The 25,561-nt window shown below is 38.0% G+C and overlaps 1 protein-coding gene across 1 annotated transcript in view; it reads left to right on the forward strand.

Moving 5' to 3' along the window:
* Positions 1-9,430: 9,430 nt before the first annotated feature.
* The window catches only part of acsl3a (acyl-CoA synthetase long chain family member 3a), a 68,402-nt gene continuing 52,271 nt past the window's right edge, over positions 9,431-25,561 (forward strand). The window contains exon 1 of the mRNA XM_079822665.1: positions 9,431-9,734. The gene's annotated coding sequence lies outside the window, so the exon portion shown is untranslated. The remainder of the gene's footprint in view (positions 9,735-25,561) is intronic.

Raw genomic sequence — 25,561 nt, forward strand, 5'->3', positions numbered from 1 at the left:
AAAAAAAATATATAATAATAATAACATGATATTTCATGACTCTTGCCACAAAAAAATTAATAATAATAATAATAACATGATATTTCATGACTCTTGCCACTGTGTTCTAAAGTCAGTTCTCTAGTTTATCTCTTCAGAATGCGTTCAGATACACATGTAGACATTATAAAATAATTTTTTGGTAATGTTTTTAGTTTTGAGCATTTTTACTGAAGCATTCCATTCATTCTAAGGCGGTCAAATTGACCCGTGGGGGAAGGATTTGTTACTTTTTTTATTACAACCACATAAACTCCTTGAATCCAGTCTTTCTGTGTGTAAGCGTGTGTGTGTATTCGTGGTTCAAGTACGACAAAAGTCCTAAGGTCTTGAACACTCAATTTTCCAAAAAAAAAAGAAGTAAAATGAGGGTCAAAATGACCCGAGGGAAGGACGAAGGTTTAAAGACTTTGGATGCAGATATTTTCATTTAGTTCTACACTTCAATGATCCCTGTAATTCAACGAACAAATCGTCTCACACAGACAGTATTATGACTGGGATCTGCAGAAATGGAGCACTGCTCTCGATGACATCATAATGATTCGAATCTTCAATTGTTACATTCATCCCGCACTTTTCTGCTGCCCAGAGACAATGGAACTCTCTCTGTGTCCATTTTAAAGGTGTCATTGTGAAAATCCCACCGGAAAACACCCGCCGTCATCTCCATTATCTCCAAGCCTGCTGGGATGTGCGTGAAACTGTTTTCCCCTCTTTAGTATGAGACCACAGCAGTGTTCGGAGTATGCTAGGAATCTATCTCCATCGAATGGGGAACTGGGAGTTTATCTTCTTAATACAGGTTTAACAGGAGGACAAATGATTTAGATGTCGACTTTATTAGGGCGCAAAAAAATGTGTGTGCTCATCCAAGTTCTCATAACGAAACGCTAAAGTTTAAACGTCATTGTACAGTTTCTCTCTGCATTGTGTAAACCTGTCTGGGGCGAGCTCTAGAACAATTCGTGATTTAAAGAGCTGCGCATCGATTGGTTCTTTATAGAACACGGCGGGCTCATTATGCGTGGTGCTGAAAGCTGATTGGTCCTTGAATCGTCTGGTCCCTGACAGATTCACAATAAAAATGTTGTTTACTCGTAGAGCACTCAGGATTGTGTGTACATGTACGTGAAGGGGATTCTAAGCGTTTTTATGTCGTCGGCTCATCTGTCCAGTCTGTAGATGTTTGTAAAAAGCCGTGTGGTGTGTGTGCGCGTGTGTGTATCTGTGCTATACTTCAGGGCTGGACTTTTGTCTGTGGTCTAGTCAATCGAAATGCATGATGGAGTACATATTGGCAGATCTATAATGGCATGCGTTGACTCTGAAGACATGCATGAATTTGAAGTTTACAATGTTTGTTTACTAAACGGAACGACAGATTCTGCGACTGCAATGAAGGCTGCCAGATCTCTTTTATGATATTGTTGGTGTGAGATCAGAACTCAATTAACAACATTTAATTTATTGAAGATAAGAGATTCGAGAATGAAAAAAATGGCACATTGATCTGTGTTTTCACGCCTCACATTTTCTCACGTTGGACAACGTTCATGCCTTTGTTTACAGTTTGGCAGAGAGAAATACGTTCTCTAGATTAGATGTTGTGTGAATGATAAAGCATGACATCTTGTTTTATACTTGCTCAACATCAGCATCAACTTAAACTGGCTTAAACGGACTGTTAAAACACATCAAAATTGTTCAATCTAGAAAGTGTTTCTTTCCTTTGACAGAGATTTTCACATTTGAAACCCTGAAGGACGGGGTCAATCCTAGATTAGCAGAATCCTAAATCTGTTATTGCCTTAAGAGACTTATTGATTATTTAATATTTAACTAATAACATTTGATAATTGCATCTGTATTGTGTTAATCGTGTTCATGTTTTCTCTGAGTACAACAGAAACCAAATTGATTGAGACGAAGCGTGCAATATGTGACAGTAAACCCTTCTTCGGTAATATTTGGTGCCTATCCTGACCCTTTCGCTTGCTTCCAGGTTTCCTTTCGTGCATGTAGGCTTTTTCTTCATAACACTACAAAGAGAACGTGCAATAAATCCGGCAAATGACGAGGAGCGTGATAGAGAATTTCTGAGAGGTAATGTTTTCTAACATGATTTAATTTGACCATCAATGCCCTTGTGTTTTTTGTGGAATCAAGCTGGAGTTTATCTGAGGAAATCACCCATTGCCCTGAATGTCAGATGTTTACTCTTTTTACAACTCTGTTGGAAGTCGAAAGCTTTGTAAAACTTTTTTGGAATACGACATTTTCAGTAGGTGATTTTTCTATTTCCAAGCGTGTACTCAAATTGATAGGAAGCTCTCAGTAGTTATTGATGTAACGGTTTTTGATAACTATTTCCAAGATGTTTAGATATTCTCAGTAGGTTTACTTGGGTTGCAAGAAATCACCGTATGTGGTATGATAATTCAGACTCCGTTTGCAGTGTTTGTGATTAGTGCAGCAAATTCATCTGTTCATGCTGCATGTCTGTCTATCTATCTATCTATCTATCTATCTATCTATCTGTCTGTCTGTCTGTCTGTCTGTCTATCTATCTATCTATCCATCTATCCGTCTGTCTATCTATCCATCTATCCGTCTGTCTATCTATCCATCTATCATCTATCCATCTGTCTATCGTCTGTCTCTCTGTCTATCTTTCATTCTATCTATTACTCTGTCTATCATCTGGCTGTCTGTCTGTCTATCATCTCTCTGTTATCTATCTATCGTTCTAGACATCTGTTCATCTATCTATCTATCTATCTATCTATCTATCTATCTATCTATCTATCTATCTATCTATCTATCTATCTATCTATCTATCTATCTATCTATCTATCTATCTATCTATCTGTCGATCGTTTGTCTGTCCGTCTATCTGTCTATATATCTATCCATCTATCATCTATCCATCTGTCTATATATCTATCCATCTATCATCTATCCATCTGTCTATCTATCTATCCATCTATCATCTATCCGTCTGTCTGTCTATCTATCATCTGTCTATCTATCTATTTATCTATCTATTTCGATCTATCTATCCATCTATCTATCCATCTATCATCTATCCATCTGTCTGTCTGTTGATCTATCCATCTATTATCTAACCATCTGTCTATCTTTCTATCTATTACTCTGTCTATCGTCTGTCTGTCTATCATCTATCTGTTGTCTATCTATCGTTCTATGTATCGTTCTAGACATCTTTCCATTTATCTATCTATCTATCTATCTATCTATCTATCTATCTATCTATCTATCTATCTATCTATCTATCTATCTATCTATCTATCTATCTATCTATCTATCTATCTATCTATCTATCTATCTATCTATCTATCTATCTATCTATCTATCTATCTATCTATCTATCTATCCATCTATCTAGCTATCTATCATCTATCGATCGTCCGTCCGTCCGTCTGTCTGTCTATCCATCTGTCTGTCTGTCTGTCTATCCATCTATCATCTATCCATCTGTCTATCGTCTGTCTGTCTGTCTATCTATCCATCTATCCATCTGTCTGTCTGTCTATCTATCATCTATCCGTCTGTCTGTCTATCCATCTATCCATCTGTCTATTGTCTGTCTGTCTATCTATCATTTATCTGTCTGTCTGTCTATCTTTCATTCTATCTATTACTCTGTCTATCATCTGTCTGTCTATCATCTATCCATCTATCCATCTATCTATCTATCTATCTATCTATCTATCTATCTATCTATCTATCTATCTATCTATCTATCTATCTATCTATCTATCTATCTATCTATCTATCTATCTATCTATCTATCATTTGTTTTTGAATTAAAAGTAATATGTCTCTGTAAAACAGTTTCTTGTGCACTGGGCCAAAGGCTATTTTTATTTATTAATTAATTTACAAGGAACTTAACTCATGATAACAGAGTAAAATACACTGTAGCTGTGACCGTCTTGTTTGTTAACCGTGTGTCCATTGAGACACATGTCTGGTGATGATGTTGCATTTCTGAGCGATTGGACTGTGTTCATTACTGTAAATGTGAAGCTGTACATGTGCCTCTAATGTGCAAAATGCATGAAGTACCTGTTTGTACGCATGAGCTGTTATTAGTGTCAAAGTTTACATTTACTGTATTATCCCATCTTTCGTTTCTCATTTTGCATTTTTTTTTACTTGCAGGTGTTTTTTGTACCCTATTCACACAATATGATATTAATGATCTTCCTTGTTTTAGAATAGAATAGGAAGTGAGGAAGATAACCTATTGACAAACAGTTTGTTACACTTCATTTACTTTCTGCCTAGAGAAATGTGAAAAAAATAGCTATTACTTTTCATGCTATGAATCTCTGTCTTGTCCTCAGAGTTTTGTATGTTGTCTGTGTCGACCAAAACTGGTCTTGCTCCCCTGCCTTGTTTTTGTGCACTTCTATCTGTGATCATTCTCTTTCTGCCTGTTAAATTACTTTAATAATGTGTCAGAAATGAAGAAATGATGTGACATTAATATATATCAAATACTGTAATAATTCACTAGAAAGTAATATTTAAGGTTTTTATGTTTGTATGTGTTTTCGTTTGTTTTCCTTCATTTTTTTATGTAAGTAACAGAAAAAGTCAAGACGACACTAAAGGCGAGGACATTTGTTTTGAAGAACATGGCATGATGTGTAATGTGTCCCAAGAAAAAAAAAATAATGATGTAGCTGTTAGAGCTGAAGCAGACCTTATTGAATATAGTTTATTTATTTTAAACATGTACTGTCCGTGAGTGGTTTGTAATAACATCTATATATAATGCATCAAAATTCAAAGTATTGGACCTCCGTATGTAAAGGCTGCTGTAGGCCTGTTACTGTTCATTTGTACCAGACATGCAAATAGAGCAGTGAAATGTAAAGAGCAGATAATTCACTCATCTTTCAAATAAATCCAGCAGTTGTTATGCCATCACAAAAGTCAAGTTCGGAGAACTGTGTCGTGTTGAAATAGGTACGTTTTGATTGGTAAGGTGTCATTATGTTCAACACTGACAGTTTGCCATTCCAGTAAGCTTTTGTTTTTCATAAACAAAATAATAAAAATAGAGAAACTAAACTATTCCAAGGTTAGTGTTCATCATCTGGATTGTAAAATGTATAGGCTACTTCTTCAGTGCATTTTTTTTACTGTCCTCAGCTAAAATACCCTATGACTGTTTTTACTTAAACTATTTCCATGTTTAAAATTCACAGAAAAAAACTGAATTTACCGTAACTACACAGCACTTGCTTTGCATGAACCGTCTAGTTTTAAAGCCTGTAGCTTCAAAAAGTAAAAAGAAAAGATGTGTGTGAGTTGTATGTTTGTAAGTGAAGTTCATCATCTGGACCCGATCCAAGACTGTCTTTGTGCCTAATCTGTCACCTTGTTCTGAAATTGAGAGGTCAATTGTAACACACTCAATTCCTCCAATCAGAAACAAGCTAGAGTGATGACACTTAGGACCCTATCATACACACCGCGCAATGTGTTTTTTTGCTAGCTTCAGCCTAACGCAGTTCATTTTCACGTCCTGAGCCACGTTGTTTAAATAGCAAATGCATTTGTGCTCATTTGTGCATCCATGGCTGGTCTGAAAACAAGGCGTGTTCAGGCGCATTGTTGGTGCGTTGTTTTTTTGAGGAACTGAAATCGACTGCGCCATTGACCAAAAAAAACCTGATCTAAAGTCAGTATTTTTTTTGTTAGTTAAAGAGTGCGTTAGTAATATGCGCCTATATGCGGGTGCACAACACATGTACACTCACTTATTATCAGGGCCGGCCAGTGGCATAGGCGGAATAGGCAAATGCTAGGGGCGCCAGTCATCCATAGGGGCGCCAAAATGTATTACTGATACTATTTTATTCATATTAATTTGAAATATTACCAAATAAAGCGCAAAAAAACTTAACCTATTCCCCCGCATCTTCCCGGTCCGCCTCATGAATCTCCCCCGCCGAGCTACATGAAGTGCGTCAGAAAACGCGTGATCAGTTTAACGTTGGGAATGTGTTGTGTCGCGTCGCCTCTCGCCGCATCTAATGTAGACAGGATTGCCTTCATTTTTTAAGGGTGCTTGGCCACTCGCTCCAGGTGTAGACACGGTGAAAGTTGCCTGATAATTTATGACGGATGGCCGAATTGTAGTGTCATAAAAAACAGAAGCCCTCTGATGCAGGCAAGATAAGGGAAACACTGCAAAAATGCTCTTCTTATTTAGTATTTTTGTCTTGTTTCTAGTCTAAATATCTACAAATTCTTAAACCAAGATGCATTTACTAGATAAGTAAAATTAAATTTTTCTTAAGTGAGTTTATGCTTAAAACAAGCTAAATTATCTGCCAATGGGGTGAGAAAAATAATCTTGTTTCTGATTGAAATCTTGTTTCTTGTTTCTGTCCCAAACAGAAATAAGATGTTTTTTCTCACCCCATTTGGCAGATAATTGTGCTAGTTTTAAGCTAAAACTCACTTTTTGTTTTTTCCCCCCCAGAAAACAAGGAACAAATTATGTAATGTCATTTTACTAGTAAATACATCTTGATTTAAGAATTTGTTGATGTTTGGACTGGATACAAGAAAAAATTACTAAATAAGAAGAGCATTTTTTGCAGTGTTAAGACAGAGGTAAATGTGATGAATGAACCGTTTGTTTAATTGCATAGTAGTAAAATACTAATGTACGCTAATTAATTCCAGTTTTACCTTAAACTATATGCAAGCAGCTGTTCTGGGTTCCCCAGTGGCCACAGACAGTGTATTTTGTAAAAGAAAAAAAAAAAAAAAATCATATCTGTTTTTATAAACGCATGTAATATCACTTTTTTAATAGCCTAATGTTTTTACTCTACATTTGTGCAGTTTTAAGGGGACAAATGGACATTTTAAATTGTATTTGTCGAAATTAGTAATGATATTTATATATATACAGGTTTATTTAAAATAGCAACATTTTATGTAAATTTCACTTTAAATATCTAAATTTCTCAGTTTAATTCTTGGTGAAAAAACATGGATGTGCATATTAGTGGAAGTTTGCTGCCATCTACTGGAAAACAAACACTTTTGCTAGTTCTCAATAGTTAGTGCATGAATGCAAGATGCAATTACTTGTTATTTGTGTTTAGGCTGTAATGTGGCGTAGGTGTTATTTTTGTATAGTTTAACTATCATCAGCCTTTTAAAAAAAATAATAATATTAAGAACATAATAACGGGATAGAATGGACTGGACATCATATAAAACAACAACAATAAAAAAAAAAAAACATCAATGCATTAAAAAAAATTAAACAGTACCAGTGTTTCCGCAACTTAGACTGAAAACATGTAGTGCTAAACCTTGATACAAGGGGCACCAAGTAAAATCTTGCCTAGGGCAGCAAATTGGTCAGGGCCGGCCCTGCTTATTATACACACACACAGGGACACACAGCTGAACAAAAACATTTTTTCAAATATTAAAAATAAAAGGATTCATCGCTGGAGAAGCATTCAGTCTTTCCACTAATAAATTCCACCATATAAATAGTGAATCAGCCATGGTGCAAGTGCAACTGGCTTTTAAAGGGAATGGGAGATGAGACTCTGATTGGTTTATTGCACAATACACCCAAAACACACCCATGACTCATTAAGGGTGCGTTCACACTTGTAGTTCGGTTCGCTTGGTCCGGACCAAAAAACAAAAACAAAACATATAGTCCTGGTCCGCTTAGCGTTCACACTGGCATTTTTAACAGCAAACCTAAAGTTACCGAACCAAAGGCATAGGGATACGGTCACAACCTGATTGGTCGGCTTTTATGACGTATATTTCGCAACGGAGCTTGCTTACCGAACATTCAAAACAATGCTGTGTGCTGGATTAAACGCCATCATTTTATGCGTGTACATATGGTTTTATTTTTACCAGCTGAGAACTTACGAAGAGCTCATAAAATGTTCAAAACATTCAAAACAGCAGCAGGATTTCCTCCTTTGTATGCAGAACCGAAGATCTGCATATATTGATGAGGCACTTTACCTCCTCGTTGCTCCACGTTTGCCCTCTACTCATTTTGGATACACCGATCTTTCCGCGTCTTCATATCAGCTGACTTGTAGCGTCGCATCTTGTGACAGCACGTCCTGTTTTTGGTTCGTTTACATGTCTTTTGTCCGTGTTGCGTTCATATATCAATTGAACCGCCCCAGAGTTCGTTTGGAAGTGGGCCGAGACCCATCTTTTTAGCGTTCTCAGTCCGCTTGTTTGGTGCGCACCAGGGTTCGGATGGCAGCATTCACATATGTTCAAATGAACCGCACTAACCGAGCAATCGCACCAGGGTTCGTTTTAATCGAACCAAACATGAGAAGTGTGAACGCACCCTAAGAGAGTAGGGACAACCCTTTTGGACCATGCGCCTGGCGCTCAAGGGGGCAATTGTAGCATTCCGATTTCTTGCATAACATTATAGTCCTTATAGTGAAAATATATTGGATTATTAAAGCCACAATATGTAATTTTTCGCCGCTAGAGGTCGCTTATTCAAAACAAAAGCTTAGCTTGATGACGCCTTGCTTTTGCCACAAACGGCCGCTTCCGTTCATATGTGGGGTAACGCAGTGCGGTTTTATCATATTAGACACATTATTTGAGTGTGTTGAGAGTTGTTATAATGCTACTCTGTGCGTTCACTCGGCGTCTACTATGAGACACTTGTTCACACTGTAAGTTAGATCAATATCAGGCATGGTAAAACATGGTACTTGGGGTAAATCATGAAAACAAGATTAAGACGACTAACTGTGTTGAGCGATATAACAATGATTCGTTTTCTGAATGTCTCCAAGCAGTTGCTCATCTATCTAATAAAACACATCATATGTTAAAGTGTCTTTGGTGTTTCCATGGTTTCTACAAAATAAAACCGGAAATCGAGTTATGCGGGTATGATGTCACTGATAGGCGACGCACGGACACAGTCCATGTCCTGGTTAAAATTGCTTATTTCTCTGGATTTAAACATTCTTGGAAACATTTGGGATAATGTAAGTAGCCTACACAAGTCAGCAACATATATAACATTGTTCTAGTGGTTTCTTACATATTGTACCTTTAATAGTGCACCTATATTTGTTTCTATCAAAAGATGACTAGTGTATTTCATGTAGTCTGTGAGTAAAAGAAAAGTTACAATTGCCCCCCAGCACACCACCGGCCTCCCCTACTTGAACATGTTTTGTTATTTCAGATCTAATGCATACATTGAATTCACTAAAAACCATCTCGCAACATTCAGGGAACGTCTCATGGGCCACCAGAACACTGTGACACTAGAACGCTTTCATAAGGCAGTGTGGTCACTGAAAAGGTTACAGCTGAGGATGAATAACAATCTGTTAAAGAAAAAGGAAAAATTATGCAAGTAAAAAGGGTGCGCTCGAGGACTGAAAACCTCACTACATGACCTCGTAAACTTGCACATGAAGCTCGGAGACGAACCGGGTGAACCCGAGCCACGGGTACGGGTACCGGTGACATCACGCATCGGACCCCGCCACGCGCCACCGCGGAAAGTCCAATCACAGCTCGAGCTCTACACTCACGAGCGCGTGCTACAAACCGCTGCCTCGGCGTCCATACAAACCTTAACGACCGTTGTCAGCGGGACTTCACAGGTGAGCAGCTCTGCGTGTAAAAAAGTTCAATTTTCTCTCTCCGGAGACGAATTAAGGTCAGTGAGCGATTTATTTGACGACTTCAAACGGGGTCGATGTTTGGATAAATATCTGTAAGCGTTGAGGGTCTGCATCTAAACCATCTAAAGACGTTTAAAACAGACCCCAAACATGCATTTTTTTTGATAACCTACAAATAAAGTGATAAATAATTACAATACTTATATACTATTGATAAACCATCCGATATCGATCCTAACTGAATGTTCAGTTCAGTTTATGTTCACACGAGCGTCTATTTACTAACTTTTGCAGCTGTTGAAATGTTTGAAAAGGCTGTTGAAATGTACCTATGTGAAAAAGTGTACAGTTTAAAACCACTCAACCTTTTAATTTTCATCTCTAAATTGAGGCATTTAAACAAACAAAAGGTCCATGTGCTTGAAGAGAGATTATCTTCAAGAGACTCTTCACACTTTGAAGGTTGTTTATCTCATTCCTCTAACTTAGTAGCCTAAGTCTGGGAATCTGCTGTAATAAGGAATCAAACTATGATAAGGAAAGGCACACAGAGACGCTTTTGTGTCTTGTTGAGTGGGAGAGGTCATGAGATTGAGCTGTGGCAGGTATTTAGTGTCTGTAAACACCAAGCTTTGCTGTCATTATTGTGCCTTTTGCATTTAAAAAGCCTATTCCGTTTCTTAACGGTTGAGCTTGTGTATTTTAGTTTTCAGTGTTTGTATTCATTAAATGGTGTTTGATCCACTTCTGTTCTCTCATTCTCATGCACATCCTCCAAGCCTGCAGATCTGGGGCCTATACCATAAAGCCGGTTTAGCTGGCTAGCCAGATATGTTTAAGCTTAGTTTGTGCCAATCCTGGGTTTAAGGTACCATTAAAGTGGTTTGGCTTTTAGCCGTGTTCATCTCCATAGTAACTTATGCTCCACAGCTAACCTGCTCCAGGGCAGGTTATGTTCTGGATAAGAGATCAAACTGAAATTGGCCCAATCAGCTGTTAGCAAAGTGACACGCCTCTGATGCAATAAAGTCACTCCCCCTGTTTATACTCCAAATTAAAGGTCACTATAGCAAATGATTTTTAAAGACTAACGCATCTGGCTTTTAACAATGCTTATTTATAATAATAATACTTTTGAATGATTTAGATATAATTTATGTAATTATACCCTTATATATTTTAGTTAATCAATCATTAATAGGCACTTAGCTAAAATTAATATTAATAGCCTATATAAAGGTCATACAAATAAGCTTTAAAATCAATAAATAAAGCTATAAAAATGACTACATGTGATCTTAAATGTTCAATTCTCTCTATATATCAACTAAACTAACTTCATAACTTTTACTTGCATTGACGTATAATATATTTCTTTAAGTTATCCTCTTTCATAGACAGCTCTTTTTTTCCTGTCTATTTGTTTAAATTCTTAATATTTTTCAATCATGTAATATTCTGCAGAAGAGAGAAATGAATCTCAGTTTTACTGATCCACAGCGTGTGATTGGCTGTTCACTGCTGATGTCACAGCTAAACTCCTAAACTCAGGATCAAAGCCTGAGTTGACAGAGAAAGCTGATGATCCGCATCATGGGACCAACAAAGCCTGAATAGATTGGTTTGGTTTTGTCAACTCGAAACTAATCCTGTAACCCTGAGTTTGTTAAACTACCATCATGGTACAGGCCCCTGCTCGCGAGCAGCTTATTTCATGTAAACAGGATTAGATTGCATCTTGAGGTGATACTTAAAATCTGTCCCAGCCACTGCTACTTTATTACAAGAGTTCATTACTGAACCAGGGGCAATAATAATAATTTTAAATGATAATAATATAAAAAATGTATATTGTATATGTATATGAGAATGTATATAATATTATAATGTTGTGTATAATACTATAGACACAGCCACTTGATTGAGCGATTTATTTGTGATGGAATAATTACTTTATAATTTTATTGGAGGTTTACACACATGTTGTACAGTTAATCTGAGCCGTGCATTAATTTAAGTGATGACGGATATTATGGGATGGCTTGATGCAGCGCAAGAGATGCAGATAATTTGATCTTGACCCTTAAGAAACTTTAATACTGTCACGTTACAAATCTTCTTCAAATTGAATTTAAAATTAAATTAAAACATTGAAATAAAAATGTAACAATTTATTAATTAATATTGATTTATTTTAATTCATGTTTATTCATAGAAAAAACATTTGGACAAATACAATATAAGAAATAAACTGCTTTAAAATTTTCAGGTACAGAACTTAATAATCAAATGTAAGAATTTTTCACACTGTATGAATTAAATAAACACTGAGACTTATTAAAGACTACAAAATGTATTCAGTGATAGATTTTCTTGTTCAATAACTGTGTAAAATTCATCCATTATGGAATGAGTTATTCAGAATATGTCGTCCAGTTCCTGATCGGGATACATTACTCCAGCCTTTGGTGGGAGGGAGATAAAGCTGTTCATAGGGTCTTGTCTGGGTCTTGTGGTCGTCTATATGGTCTGTGAACGCCACTCCACCAGACCATTCAAGCTTGCAACCAGAAACATGTGCGCTCCACTTTTCAATGTTGGACACACCCACACACTGTTGCTCAGGCTCTCCACGGGACAGATGTCGCTGCTGCTGGATGTCCACGGGACAGATGTCGCTGCTTCTGCTGCTGGCGCTGCTTCTGCTGCTGAGCGGCCATTCTGCACATCAGTGCCCTCACTGACTCACTCACTGGAGGAAAATCAGACACAGCCAGGATTCTCACTGGCTTTCGCGGTTCGTCTTTGCATGGCTTCTCCTTTTTACAGCTCCTGTTCTTCTGTTTTGGACGAACAGGGCTCTGCTGGACTAACGTTCCTCTGGCTGGTTTGTCCACACGGGCCACAGGCGCTATCCGACGAGTCGCAGGCTGTGGCAGATCAGCAGCAGGTTGTCGTAGCGGAGATCTCGCTGTCACTCGGGGGTTGTCCGTCTTGACCAGCGGAGGCAGAGTCGGGACTGGAGATTTGTTGACCTCCCAGTGTGGCCTTTCAACTCTCGCCCACGTTGTCTGGTTAAGCCGGGTCAGACCGTTCTTTTGCTCGTTTTCAATCACCATGAGTGGTGTGCGTGTGGGCGTCTGCACAGCGAGCTTCACACTCACAGACTGAATTGACGGCATCTGCATACGTTGATGCTGCCTGATGGTTGTCTGACTCTGGTTAGGTCGGGTCAGACCGATTTCACACTCATTTCCAAACACCATGATTGGTGGGAGCCTGGATGTCTGGCCAGTGGGCTTCACGGACTCTTGAGGCTTTGACTTCAAACGGCGAAGCTGCCTGATGGTTGATGGCCTGGTAGTTGATGGCGGTACCGGGCACATGATAAAGCATGACTCTAAAGTAGATGGAGACATTTTCTCTAGACAAATATTGCTGTTCTCTATGAAATCCTTCGTTCTCGCTGGCAGTTCTCTCATGAGCTTGTTCACACTGAAGCAATAGCACACTGATGTTCACTCGAAGTGTAGATCGTGTCAAGCACACTGTGATGTCATAGAATGACATTCTTGGAATGTAGAATGTTGCTCTTTTTGATATTTGGGTTTAAAAAATGCTTATTCATAAACAAGTGACATTCCTTGTATATATGGCAAGTCTCTTTAGCTTAAATTGTTCCCAGCGTTACTCGTCGTAATTGCATTTTTACTAGTAACAATTCCAATTAGAGAACTCTACAAATACAGTTTTACTAGTCAAATGTCTCCATTGACTTCCATTCATTTTTAATTATAGAGCTCTGAAATTCAATTGTTACTAGTAAAAATGCAATAACAGAGCACTCTATAATTTAAATAGTTACTAGTAAGAATTGAATTGTAGCGCTCTTTAAATATGATCTTTCAAAATATTGCTATATAGCTATCCAAGTTGTCTAATGGGGCTTTTATTTTGAAGTGTAGGATTTGCTGAGGGAAATGTGTGTAATCACAAATCTGGGGTCTGTTCTTCGTACGTCGCTAACTCAGTTAGCTGGATTTGATTGTTGACGATTTGGCATGATCTTGGATTGTTTGGTTCTTCAACGCTCATCCTGGACTTGCTGTCATAGCAACAGGTCCGTAAACTTAAACCTGGGGCCTATACCATGAAGCCGGTTTAGCTGGCTAGCCAGATATGTTTAAGCTTAGTTTGTGCCAATCCTGGGTTTTAGGTACCATTAAAGTGGTTTGGCTTTTAGCAGTGTTCATCTCCATAGTAACTTACGCTCCACAGCTAACCTGCTCCAGGACAGGTTATGTTCTGGATAAGAGATCAAACTGAAATTGGACCAATCAGCTGTGAGCAAAGTGACACACCTCTGATGCAATAAAGTCACTCCCCCAGTTTCTACTCCAAATTAAAGGTCACTACATAATGGCTATTAAAGACTTAAGCCTCTGGCTTTTAACAATGCTTATTTATAATAATAATAATTTTGAATTATTTAAAAATAATGTATGTGATTATTATACCCTTAATCAATTACACATGTATAATTTTAGTAAATCAATCATTAATATGCATTTTGTTAATATTAAAATAAATAGCCTATATAAAGGTCATACAAATAAGCTTTAAATTCAATAACTTAATCTATAAAAAATTACATGAGCATAAATGTTCAGTTCTCTCTATATATCAACTAAACTAACTTCATAACTTTTACTTGCATTGACGTATAAGATTTTTCTTAAAGTTGTCCTCGACAGCTCTTTTCTTCTTGCTGTGTAAATTTGTTTAAATTCTTAATATTTTTCAATCATGTAATATTCTGCAGAAGAGTGAAGTGAATCACACTGCTTCTCTCGTGAGAAGTGAATCTCAGTTTTACTGATCCACAGCGTGTGATTGGCTGTTCACTGCTGATGTCACAGCTAAACTCCTAAACTCAGGATCAAAGCCTGAGTTGACAGAGAAAGCTGATGATCCGCATCATGGGACCAACAAAGCCTGAATAGATTGGTTTGGTTTCGTCAACTCTAAACTAATCCTGTAACCCTGAGTTTGTTAAACTACCATCATGGTACAGGCCCCTGGTTTGCTGACACATAAACACAAGCTCTGGGGCCTGTACCATGATGGTAGTTTAACAAACTCAGGGTTACAGGATTAGTTTAGAGTTGACAAAACCAAACCAATCTATTCAGGCTTTGTTGGTCCCATGATGCTGATCATCAGCTTTCTCTGTCAACTCAGGCTTTGATCCTGAGTTTAGCTGTGACATCAGCAGTGAACAGCCAATCACATGCTGTGGATCAGTAAAACTGAGATTCACTTCTCGCGAGAGAAGCAGTGAGATTGATTTCTCTCTTCTACAGAATATTACATGATTGAAAAATATTAAGAGTTTAAACAAATTTACACAGCAAGAAGAAAAGAGCTGTCTATAAAAGAGTACAACTTGTATAAAAAAAATGAAAATATTCACTACGTCAATGCAAGTAAATGTTATGAAGTTGGTTTAGTTGATATATAGAGAATTGAGTAATGTAGTAATTTTGATAGCTTTGTGTATTGATTTTAAAGCTTATTTGTATGACCTTTGTATAGGCTAATTATATTAATTTCAACTAAGTGCCAATTAATGATTGATTAACTAAAATGATACATGTGTAACTGATTACGGGTATAATAATTACATAAATGATATCTAAATCATTCAAAATTACAATTATTATAAATAAGCAATGTTAAAAGCCAGACACTTTAGTCTTTAATAGCCATTTGCTATGTAGTGACCTTTAATTTGGAGTATAAACAGGGGGAGTGGCTTTATTGCATCAGAGGTGTGTCACTTTGCTCACAGCTGATTGGTCCAATTTCAGTTTGATCTCTTATCCAGAACATAACCTGCCCTGGAGCAGGTTAGCTGTGGAGCGTAAGTTACTGTGGAGATGAACACTGCTAAAAGCCAAACCACTTTAATGGTACCTAAAACCCAGGATTAGCACAAACTAAGCTTAAACTTATCTGGCTAGCCAGCTAAACCGGCTTCATGGTATAGGCCCCAGATGTCTCAATGAATGAACTGTTGCTATAAGAAACATGTCAGTCAGTTCTCCATCACTTGATTGTGTTTTATTGTAGAGATGCACTGAAACTAATTTATCCGCCGATTATTTCAGAATAATATCTACTGATATTTTGATTTAATATAAAAAAAGAAAATAAATCTCTCCAAAATAAAAAAACCCCTCTCATTTGTTAAATTACTGTAATATCAGAGGTTAAAATTAACGGTAGAGTGCAACATATTATATTGTTACTTATTTTTCTATGTAATAAGGAAGTTTTCATAAACATCATGGCAGATTTATTCAAACATATTAAATAAGCACCACCTCTGTTGTGTTTTTTTGAGCTAACTAACGAAATGTGAGCATTGGATAACTTTCCAGAGGTAAATGCAATTTTACTGTAAGTGACATTGTTCACAAACTGGTTAAAATGCTTATTATTATTGGTTGAAATGGAATATAATCGGGCCTGATCATCGGCTGTTTTTAAACAATCGTATAATGAAAATAGTTGCATTTATTGGCCGATACGTTGGTGCATCTCAAGTTTTATGTTTGTGTAGCATAAACTAGGGATTGCATGATGAGTGAATTTTAACCCAAAATCGAAATCAATATTTTGCATAAAGAAGGGTCCATTAGGGGTTTCTTCACACTTGGCATGTTTGGTTCAATTAAAGCGAACTCTGGGGTATTCCAGAAAGCAGGTTATGTGACATACCTGGGTATGTTTATGGGTAAGTAAGCGCAAAATCTCAACTTTCGGTTCCAAAAACGTAGGTAACTTTAAGGGTATGTAAGCAGCCATAGCAACTGTGAACATAACCTGCTCTGGAGTTACTTCAGAGGTGTTCAGAGCATGTGTGACCTATTGATGATGCTCTAGTGGGCGTGACAGATTGTGTAGAATATATATTAATACAAGTTACAGTAGGGCTGGGCAATAAAACGATAATGATATGTATCGCGATAGACACGTAATCGATATCAATAAAAAATGCGTTTGATAAAACGTTCTATCATTTTCTTTTCTTCGTCGGAAGAAACCAGAGGTTGCGAAGTAAGTTTGGTTGCATGAACAAAGGCACTCAGTCTCTGGTAACCAAGCAACGTAGGGAGTGACAGGCTAACAGCCAATTATGTAACTGTATCCAGTTTGGTTGCGTTATATCATTGTCTCCTGTTGGATTCTTCAGTAACCGAACCGGCGTGGAGTGATAAGTGGAAAATGAGCGCCGCAGCGAGCGAAGAAATTGTTGATAAAACAGGGAAACAAGTCAGCTCAGCTCACCAGTATGGCAGTTTTTTGGATTGTATAAGTTTATGAAATTATGCAAGACCGTCGTCCCTACCAGGACTGGTAATACCACAAACTTGTTTTAAACTTTCGTCTGGCTCCGCAGCACGAGCCTCCGCTGACAGTGCGCGCCTCGTTCGTTTGTTCACATTGTTCACAAGCTGCTTTACTGACGTCTTTCCACTGTTGAAACACTGAGCGATTCAATGTCACATTATATGGATTTCGGTAGTTGTACTGTATCTTTTAACACACTTTCAGATGCTCATTCGTGTTTATTTCCCGCTGTAACTGGTATTAGGGCGGAAGAGATGATCAGTTCACATGCTGCTTCTCTTGAGCTGAGCAAGAGCGATCTCACACCACAGCACCAAAACGGTATTTATGTTTTTGTTTCGTAATAAAATGGACGTAATTTGAAATCTGAGACTGTTTCATATGAATAGTAACAAAGCACAAAGATTATTGTGATATTGGATGGGAGGCAACGCTACAATGTTCCTTTCATGCATCAACTGAAAACAGGATAACTAATTGATTCTTGGGATTTAAGAATCGATATTGTTGCGTAAAAATGAGAATCGATTAAAATCGAGAAATCAATATTTTTTACCCAGCCCTAGCTATAATGTGTTTGTATAATAAAATACATAAGTGATATGTCTTATATCATTAGCATCTAACAAACAATATAATTCTTATTCTTAATGATTATGTATGAGTATGTAAGTCACCATTAAACAAAAGAAGTAGTATGTCTTGCTTTTTCTAGCGTCCGTTTCCATGGTGACTCATTCATTCGTCGCTGTTTTGAGAATGTCTTGTGTGTTAACCCCGAACATACTATATTATAAGCAAGACAAGTCAAGTGTTGAATTTAAGAGGATAAATGGATCAAACATGTGTTGTTAACTCACTGTCGGCCGCTTGTTCGTTACTTTAAAAAAAAAAAAACTTTAATTTAACAAACAAAAAAAAATGCTTTAAACATTTTTCTAAATTAACTTAATAAAGAAACTAAACGAAATATAACAACTTTGACATTAAAAACAAAACTGAACTATTTTAATGGCTGCAACTATTTTAGGCCTACCCCATAATAGGGAGGATAAAAAAATTAAATAAAATAAAAAAATCCCGGGACTCGGGCCGATAGTTTTGGTAAGCTGCTGGACACGCCCTGGCTAGGGCCTAGATTTGAGGCTCATGCAGGGCTCTAAGACTAACTAAAATTAAAAAACTGAACGTGCCACTTGAGCCAAACTAACGGGCGTCTCGGCACATCAGCAGCAGCAGTCAGATCATATTATTCACGAGAGCGAGGAGCTAAATTACAAGATGATCGCGGAATATTTGGTTTTCAAAGCGATGTAAAAGCACCTATTTAAGGGAGTTTGTCATTGTACTGTTTTGTTGCTATGTTTTTCATTAAGAATAATAGCTAATGAACCCACAATTCAAGCAACCCGACCCTGAATTGGCAAACCGAGAGTAAACGGCGTAGGGCTGCATGCGTTCAGCCGCTCAGTGCACAAGCACAGCAAAGAGGGAAATGGTGAGGGAAATTTTTTTTCACCGTCACATCCCTAACTTGTAAAAAGGATAATACATTTTGATTCTATTATTCTATTTTCCACAATGTCAAATAGGCATGTGCCGGTATCAAATTTTCATGTTGCGATTAATTGCTGAAGCTTTTATCACGGTATACGGTATTATCACGATATTGAAATAAGTTGCAAAAAAAGTGTTGTCATACTATAACAGGTTAAATCACTTTCTTATAACAAAAGAACCAAACATTTAAATACAATAAAGCAATACACAAAAATGTATAAAGTAAACAAATATTTAAAACAGATTAAAGTGCAAAAGAATTATAAAGAACAATAGGTATGCTGAAATGTACATTTACCTAAGATTAATACAAGCTTTAGAAGTATTTTTCATTGTCACTAATGTTAAATACTGGAGCCTTGTAAAGTGTGTGATTGAACAACAGTCAGAACACATTCAAACAATATCTAGGGCATGTAATTTAGTCCAGATTAAAATATAAAATGCAAGTCTTTAAGTATTATGAATTAGGTTATGTGATTACTGGGGAAACGGCTGCATTTCTGCTGTTCCGTCAGCGCCCTCTGCTGTCGAAGAATGAATGTGCACTTCAGCGCATCTCCTCATTCCGCCATGTGCTCGGCCCATGCACGGTCTATTTACATCAGTGCGCGTTCCTCTTTGACGTGTTTTTCATTTTAAAGGTTGATGGGTAAAGTATTCTTAAAATTAATTCTAAAAATCTGAATAATTCGTAATAATTAATTATTCACGGTATTTTGAAGTGCCCACGATAACAATATTGTGCATGTTCATTATTGCGGTATATTGTATTACCGTTTACCGGCACATGCCTAATGTCAAACGAATGCAGTTTAACCCAAAATGCAAGCTCAGACATGGCTTCTGCCATATAAGCTCGTGCAGTTGTGCGCTCTGCTGCAGGGAACACTAAGAAGAAGCAAATATATTTATTAAGTATAAAGAGGCTATTAAAGATGGCTTGGCTATAAGATAATTGAAAAAAAGTATTGTATTTTATAGTGTTAACATATGCAAGCGCAAATGAGAGCCGTTTCGAGCGGGATGCCAGGTGATCGTGAAAAAAACCAACAACAACGAATATTCGAATCACCAATTTTTTTTAAATCGAATACCAACCCATCGAGCGAATATTCAAATATTCTGGTCCAGCCCTAGATGTCACAAGATTCGACCCTAAAAAGGACAGAATGCTCAAGCGTACCTGTTTCGAGATGTTAGGCATTACAGTTCGGTACATCTCCTTCCAGCAGATCTTGGTTTGTGTGTGTGTGTGACGGTGTCGCTGTTTTGACTCCTTTACACATTTTATAAGCTCTTTATGAGTTCTCATCTGGTCAAAATACCATCATATATAGCTACGCGCGTACATCGAGCGCATTTAGCCCATCACACAGCATTGTTTTAGATGTTCGGTAAGTTCTGTCTCAAAATATCCGCCATAAAAGCAGGCCAATCAGGTTGTAAACGTATCCCTTTGGCTTATGTTCGGTGTTAAAAATGCCAATGTGAACGCTAAGCAGACCAGGAATTTTTCCTGGTCCGGACCAAACGAACCAAACTACGAGTGTGAACACACCCTAATGCTGCGTTCACACCAAACCCGAATAGAGTGTCAAGAGCGAGTGATTTCAATGTTAAGTCAATGGAAAGGCGCGTTGACGCACGTCTGGAGGTCCTGCGGCGCGATAGACGCGCTTCGCGTGGCACAATGGACGCGATTCGACAAATTTGAAGCAAATTGAGCGAGTGGTACTTTTTGTGCATTCACACGTTTGAAGTGAATTTGCGTCTGACGCCCGAGTTGAAAAATGTGAACTTTGGCGTCAATTCGCGCCACGTTAATCAATCAGGAGCCTGCTTGCTGCTGTCACGTGGTAAAGTGACTAGGGATGGGCATTTCAAGCAAAAATTATATTCGACGATCGCTGGGAATTATTCGATTTTTATTCGAAAATCGCAACTCCTCCCCCGCATGCACGCATGTAAAGGCTACACGCGTATAAACAGAGAGAGAGGGAGAGAGACCATTCACGCTCTCAATCTGTAGGATAACAAACTGTTTAATTCATTAGGGAATAGGCTATATCAACTCAAGCCATATATTTATTGTAACATGCTGAAACATATGACTGTAATGTGACATCGCCCCAAGTTACCGCAACCGATAAATGCCACAAGTCTACAGCGTGCGCGTGAGACGTTATTCTTCTGTTGTCTCAGGGCGTTTTAACTCTGGCATTTCAGTTCGGAATGGGGCACGGTTAGCATGAAAAATTGCTAATGTGAAAGCTTACCTACAGAGCTTGGTGTGCACTGAGGTACCGAACCCGAGAACACACAACCGGAGTTCGGTTGCTCTCGGAGCTGTGCCACGATTCACGTGAATGTGCAAACAGCACTCGGGTAGTAACCAGCGCATGCGTTTTAGCCGATTACAATGTCATTAGTTCAATAACATACACGTAAGAGATGATAGTGTTGATGATTTAGCTGAGATACGATCGCGAGCCTGCAGTGTATTCGCGCATAGAGTGCAATCAGGGCAGCAAATGAATGGCAATTCACCGTCTCCTCAAAAGAGTCTGTTTGCAAGCAGCAAAGCCGCCTTCAAGCGACACACATACGGTTAACCCAAGTGTCGTTTACTCAGCTGCACATAATAGCACCAAATTAATTTAAAAAAGCCCATATTGACCCGCGTTCTGTTTTGTATCACGCCCGTGCACGTTTGTGATGACGTAAGATGAACGCAAACGCACCAGGGTTAAAGTTGAGTGTGAAACCAGACCAACACTGCGGAGGCGGAGGGAAGAATCAGACTCGGACCGCAGCAAACGTGTCCAGTATGAAACACCCTGAGAGCTGACTGGCAGCTTTTAGGAGCGTTACTGGCAGCGCCTCTGGTTACATGAACGCGTCAGCACCGACAACATGGGGATTTTTTTTGGACGATAATCGCACATACTATTCGATATTCTATAATTAAATAACTAATCGAATATTCGAAAATCACGACCCATCCCTAAAAGTGACCCCACATAATTTAAAAATATTGTCACAAAATGTAGTTTTAAGACTTTTTCAGATGAGAATGTAGTTGTTTAAAGCTCAAATCTGTGGTTTATTTATAAAGATTGAATCTATTGAAAAAAAATGATCTTGTGTTTTTGGAGTTGTGAGATCCAGGCGATCACCGGGCGCTCAGCACTCATTAACCCCGGCAAGAGCAGCCTTTCCTCGGCTAGTCCTTCAGACGTTTGCCGCTGGCTCTTTGGTGTCATGAATCTATAATTTGTTGTCTGCCAAATAGTTTTGACTGAGGGCAAAGAGAAGTTTCATAACTTTATTTTTTAGGATATTTAAATATACATTTGTGTGGCTATTAATGTTTAATATATATTTTTAATGAAAATGAAAAGAGGCAGAGTGGTGTTTTATGACATATTTCTCCTAGAGCGTCTTGAACGCGCATCTATTTCGCTTCAAACGCTGGATTTATATGCGCGTCCAATTCGCTGTGGATTCAAAATGTTCAAGCGTCCAGCTAGATGTGGTAGACGCGATTTTGACGCTCTTTTCGCGCTTGTTGTGAATGCAGCATAAGAACCATTCCAACAAATTGTTTTGTTTTTTTTGCACTCATGTCGCCAGAAGTCAACAGCGTTCATTGATAGTTAACGAGTTTAGTTCTCATTACAGGATTTGTGTGGAAATGTGCTTTATTTATGCAAAACAAACAATTTTCGCTGACTGCAGAAAACACACAGATGTTGGCCACAGATGCTCATATAGGGCACAAAGATGCACAGTAAAGCAGACACACGCTCTGTGTTACTTTACAGAACATGACACAATAGCAGCTCTCCCTCTGTTTCTCTCGCTCAGCCTCTTCTTCTATCCTGTATATGAGTGTTGGTGGTATCAAACAATGATCCTTTCTTTGGAAAGAGGAAGTAAACCTCGCCTCTCTTCACATAGCAGCGGTTTTAGATTTATCACACAAACCCATTTTCATCTTAAATACAGAACACGATGTTTCAGACCCACGATATTCTGCTTATTATGTTGTGCAATGCTCTTATATACCGCATTGGATTTGCCGTTTCCCAGTTGGTTAAGAGCATTCAGACTCGAGCTTGAATAACTCTCGCTTTATTTACACTGAAAAGACAGCTGTGACTCACTCAATGCTGAGAAATAGATGGGTGGGGCGATGTACATGGGGAAGAAGAAAAAGAGAGGCTTAAAATGTGCCCAGGACATCGAGGAATGGTTTGCCCGAAAATATTCCAATCCCATTTTATTTTAAGATAAAAGGAGGTCTTAAGCAGAAAAAAAGCTCCAAAAACAAGAGCAAATGGCATATAATGATACTTAAAATTATGCCTGACAAAATGGCACCATTTTTTTAATTGAACACAATTGCAAATGAGATTCAAGATTTAGCACTGATTAACAGATTAAATTATAATGTTTCCCCCGCAAAGCTATTGTACTGTACATGGTGCTTTTGTCTACCTTTTAGGAGCTTGACTGTACACTATTAAAAATGTATATAATATATCACCTTCCACTTTAATTGTATGTCTCACAGGAAGAAAACAAATAATGAGATCTGAGGGTGAGTAAATAGCAAAAACCTTAATGTTAAAGGGATGGTTCACCCAAAAATGAAAATTAGCCCATGATTTACTCCCCCTCAAGTCATCCTAGGTGTAAATTACATTCTTCTTTCAGACGAATAAAATCAGTTATATTAACAATGCCCTGGCTCTTCCAAGCTTTATAATGGCAGTGAACGGCTGTTTCTGTTTTGAAGTCCATAAAAGTGCATCTATCCATCATATAACTGCTCCACACGGCTCCGGGGGGTTAATAAAGGCCTTCTGAAGTGATGCATTTGTGTGAGAAAAATATCCATATTTAAAACTTTACAAACTGTAATCTCTAACTTCCGCTGACTGTCGTATATGCATTCACAAGAGACTGGCTTTCCAGCGTAGGACGCTCCGGTGAGAATATGAAATGAAATTAAATGAAATGAAATATACTTTATTGTCCCTTGAAGGGAAATTGAAGATGGACTCAGTAGCCTGCATTTGAACGAACTTGATACATTATTCACACCATACATACCAGTGATGCGCGGGTTGATCCAAAATGAGCGGGTGCCCGCGGCCACCCGCGGTTACCCGCGGTTACGAGTCATCCAAAAATATTTTTAATGATATTCGGGTCACGGTCGGTCGGATCGTCAATAAATCCTTATTTACCTTTTGAATGTTGAGCGTTATTAACTTTTGAATAAATGCTGACGCGGGACAAAATGCCCGATTTCCCAAAACGTTGAACTGAGCAATGCCATTGTACCATTTTAATAGGCTACTTTTAAACGCATTTAAAGTCAGTTTTATGTATTTTCTGAGAGGGGGCGGGATTTTTGTTGGGAAAGTCGGGGGAGAGACGCACACTTCGATTAGACTGGATAAACACATGCAGCATCTTAATTGTTAAGAAAATTAAACGAAATAAATGAATAAATCAAGCCTGTATTACATAACACTATAGGCTATATCATACAGCATTCAGAAAAATAACAGTTTGCGCTCCTAAGGGCTTTCACACTTTTCCAAATGTTTTCCAAATGTGGGCTGATGAATTCTTCAAGCCGGGTCGAAACATAAACATCGCGTTCATCAATAATATGCATCTGGAGCTGAAATGGAAAATGATGGGCCGCCTCAAGAACTTCCTGCTCTCGCCGCTGCACCTCTGAGCGCACCACGCCAGGGCCTGAAACATTTTCTCAATGGCCCAATGAGCTACGATGAGCATTTACTACTTTTAAAAAATGCGGGTCAGGAAGCGGGTCGGGTACAATATTTTCTTCTTTTTTTTTGCGGTCCGAGTTGCGGGCGGGTTAGTTGAAAACGTCGGTCGGGTGCGGGTTGTTTATACATTGACCCGCGCATCACTGATACATACCATACACATAAGAATATGTAGAACGTCACTAATCCATATTCAATAATCTGATTGATATGGGCACAAAATAATTTTCAAACCTGTTCAGTAACGGAGAACTCTATACCTTCTTCCGGAGGGTAAGCGTTCATAACCGGGATAAAGTACATGAGTTGGCTCACTTAAAATCCTGTTTGCCTCATTTAGAGTGCATTGATTCAGAATCTGAATACTGGGATAGTATTTTCATCGCAATTCGAACAATATTCACACTTTCTAGTACAGACTGATAAAAGAGGAAAATAATTCTCTTATCAACTCCATAAAACCGTAGTCTTCGTTAAAAATACAATCTCTGGTGAAGTCTTTTACACACTTAATCAACATGCGTGTCCCACATAAGATATTTATCTATGTACACACCTAAGTACTTGTATGATTGCACTTGAGTGATTTCATGATTATGAACCGATACAGACATATGATCCCCAATTCCCTTAGGATCAAATATAATTTCCTCTGTTTTCTTGGTAGTATTAAGTTTTTAAAAAAATTAATCACACCAATCAACAAAATAATTAATCTCAGAATGATCGATGGAACAAGAGTCTTGTTTTTTCAGCAGACTTAAAATTACTGTATCATCCGAGTACTTCAGAATATAGTTCTGTGGGTGCCTAGAGCACTCATTAGTATATAGTGTGAAAAGAACTGGTGAGCTAACACAGCCCTGAGGAACACCAGGGCTACTGTACTTTACTTGTGATAAACTTGTATTCACTTTTAGTCTCTGAGTTCTATTAGTTAAAAAGGAGTGATACCACTGTATAATTGTAGGATTTACATGAACTTTTTAATTAAGATATGTGGTTGAATTGTAT

Source organism: Gobio gobio (assembly GCF_949357685.1).
Source record: "Gobio gobio genome assembly, chromosome: 8".
Classification (NCBI taxonomy): Eukaryota; Metazoa; Chordata; class Actinopteri; order Cypriniformes; family Gobionidae; genus Gobio; species Gobio gobio.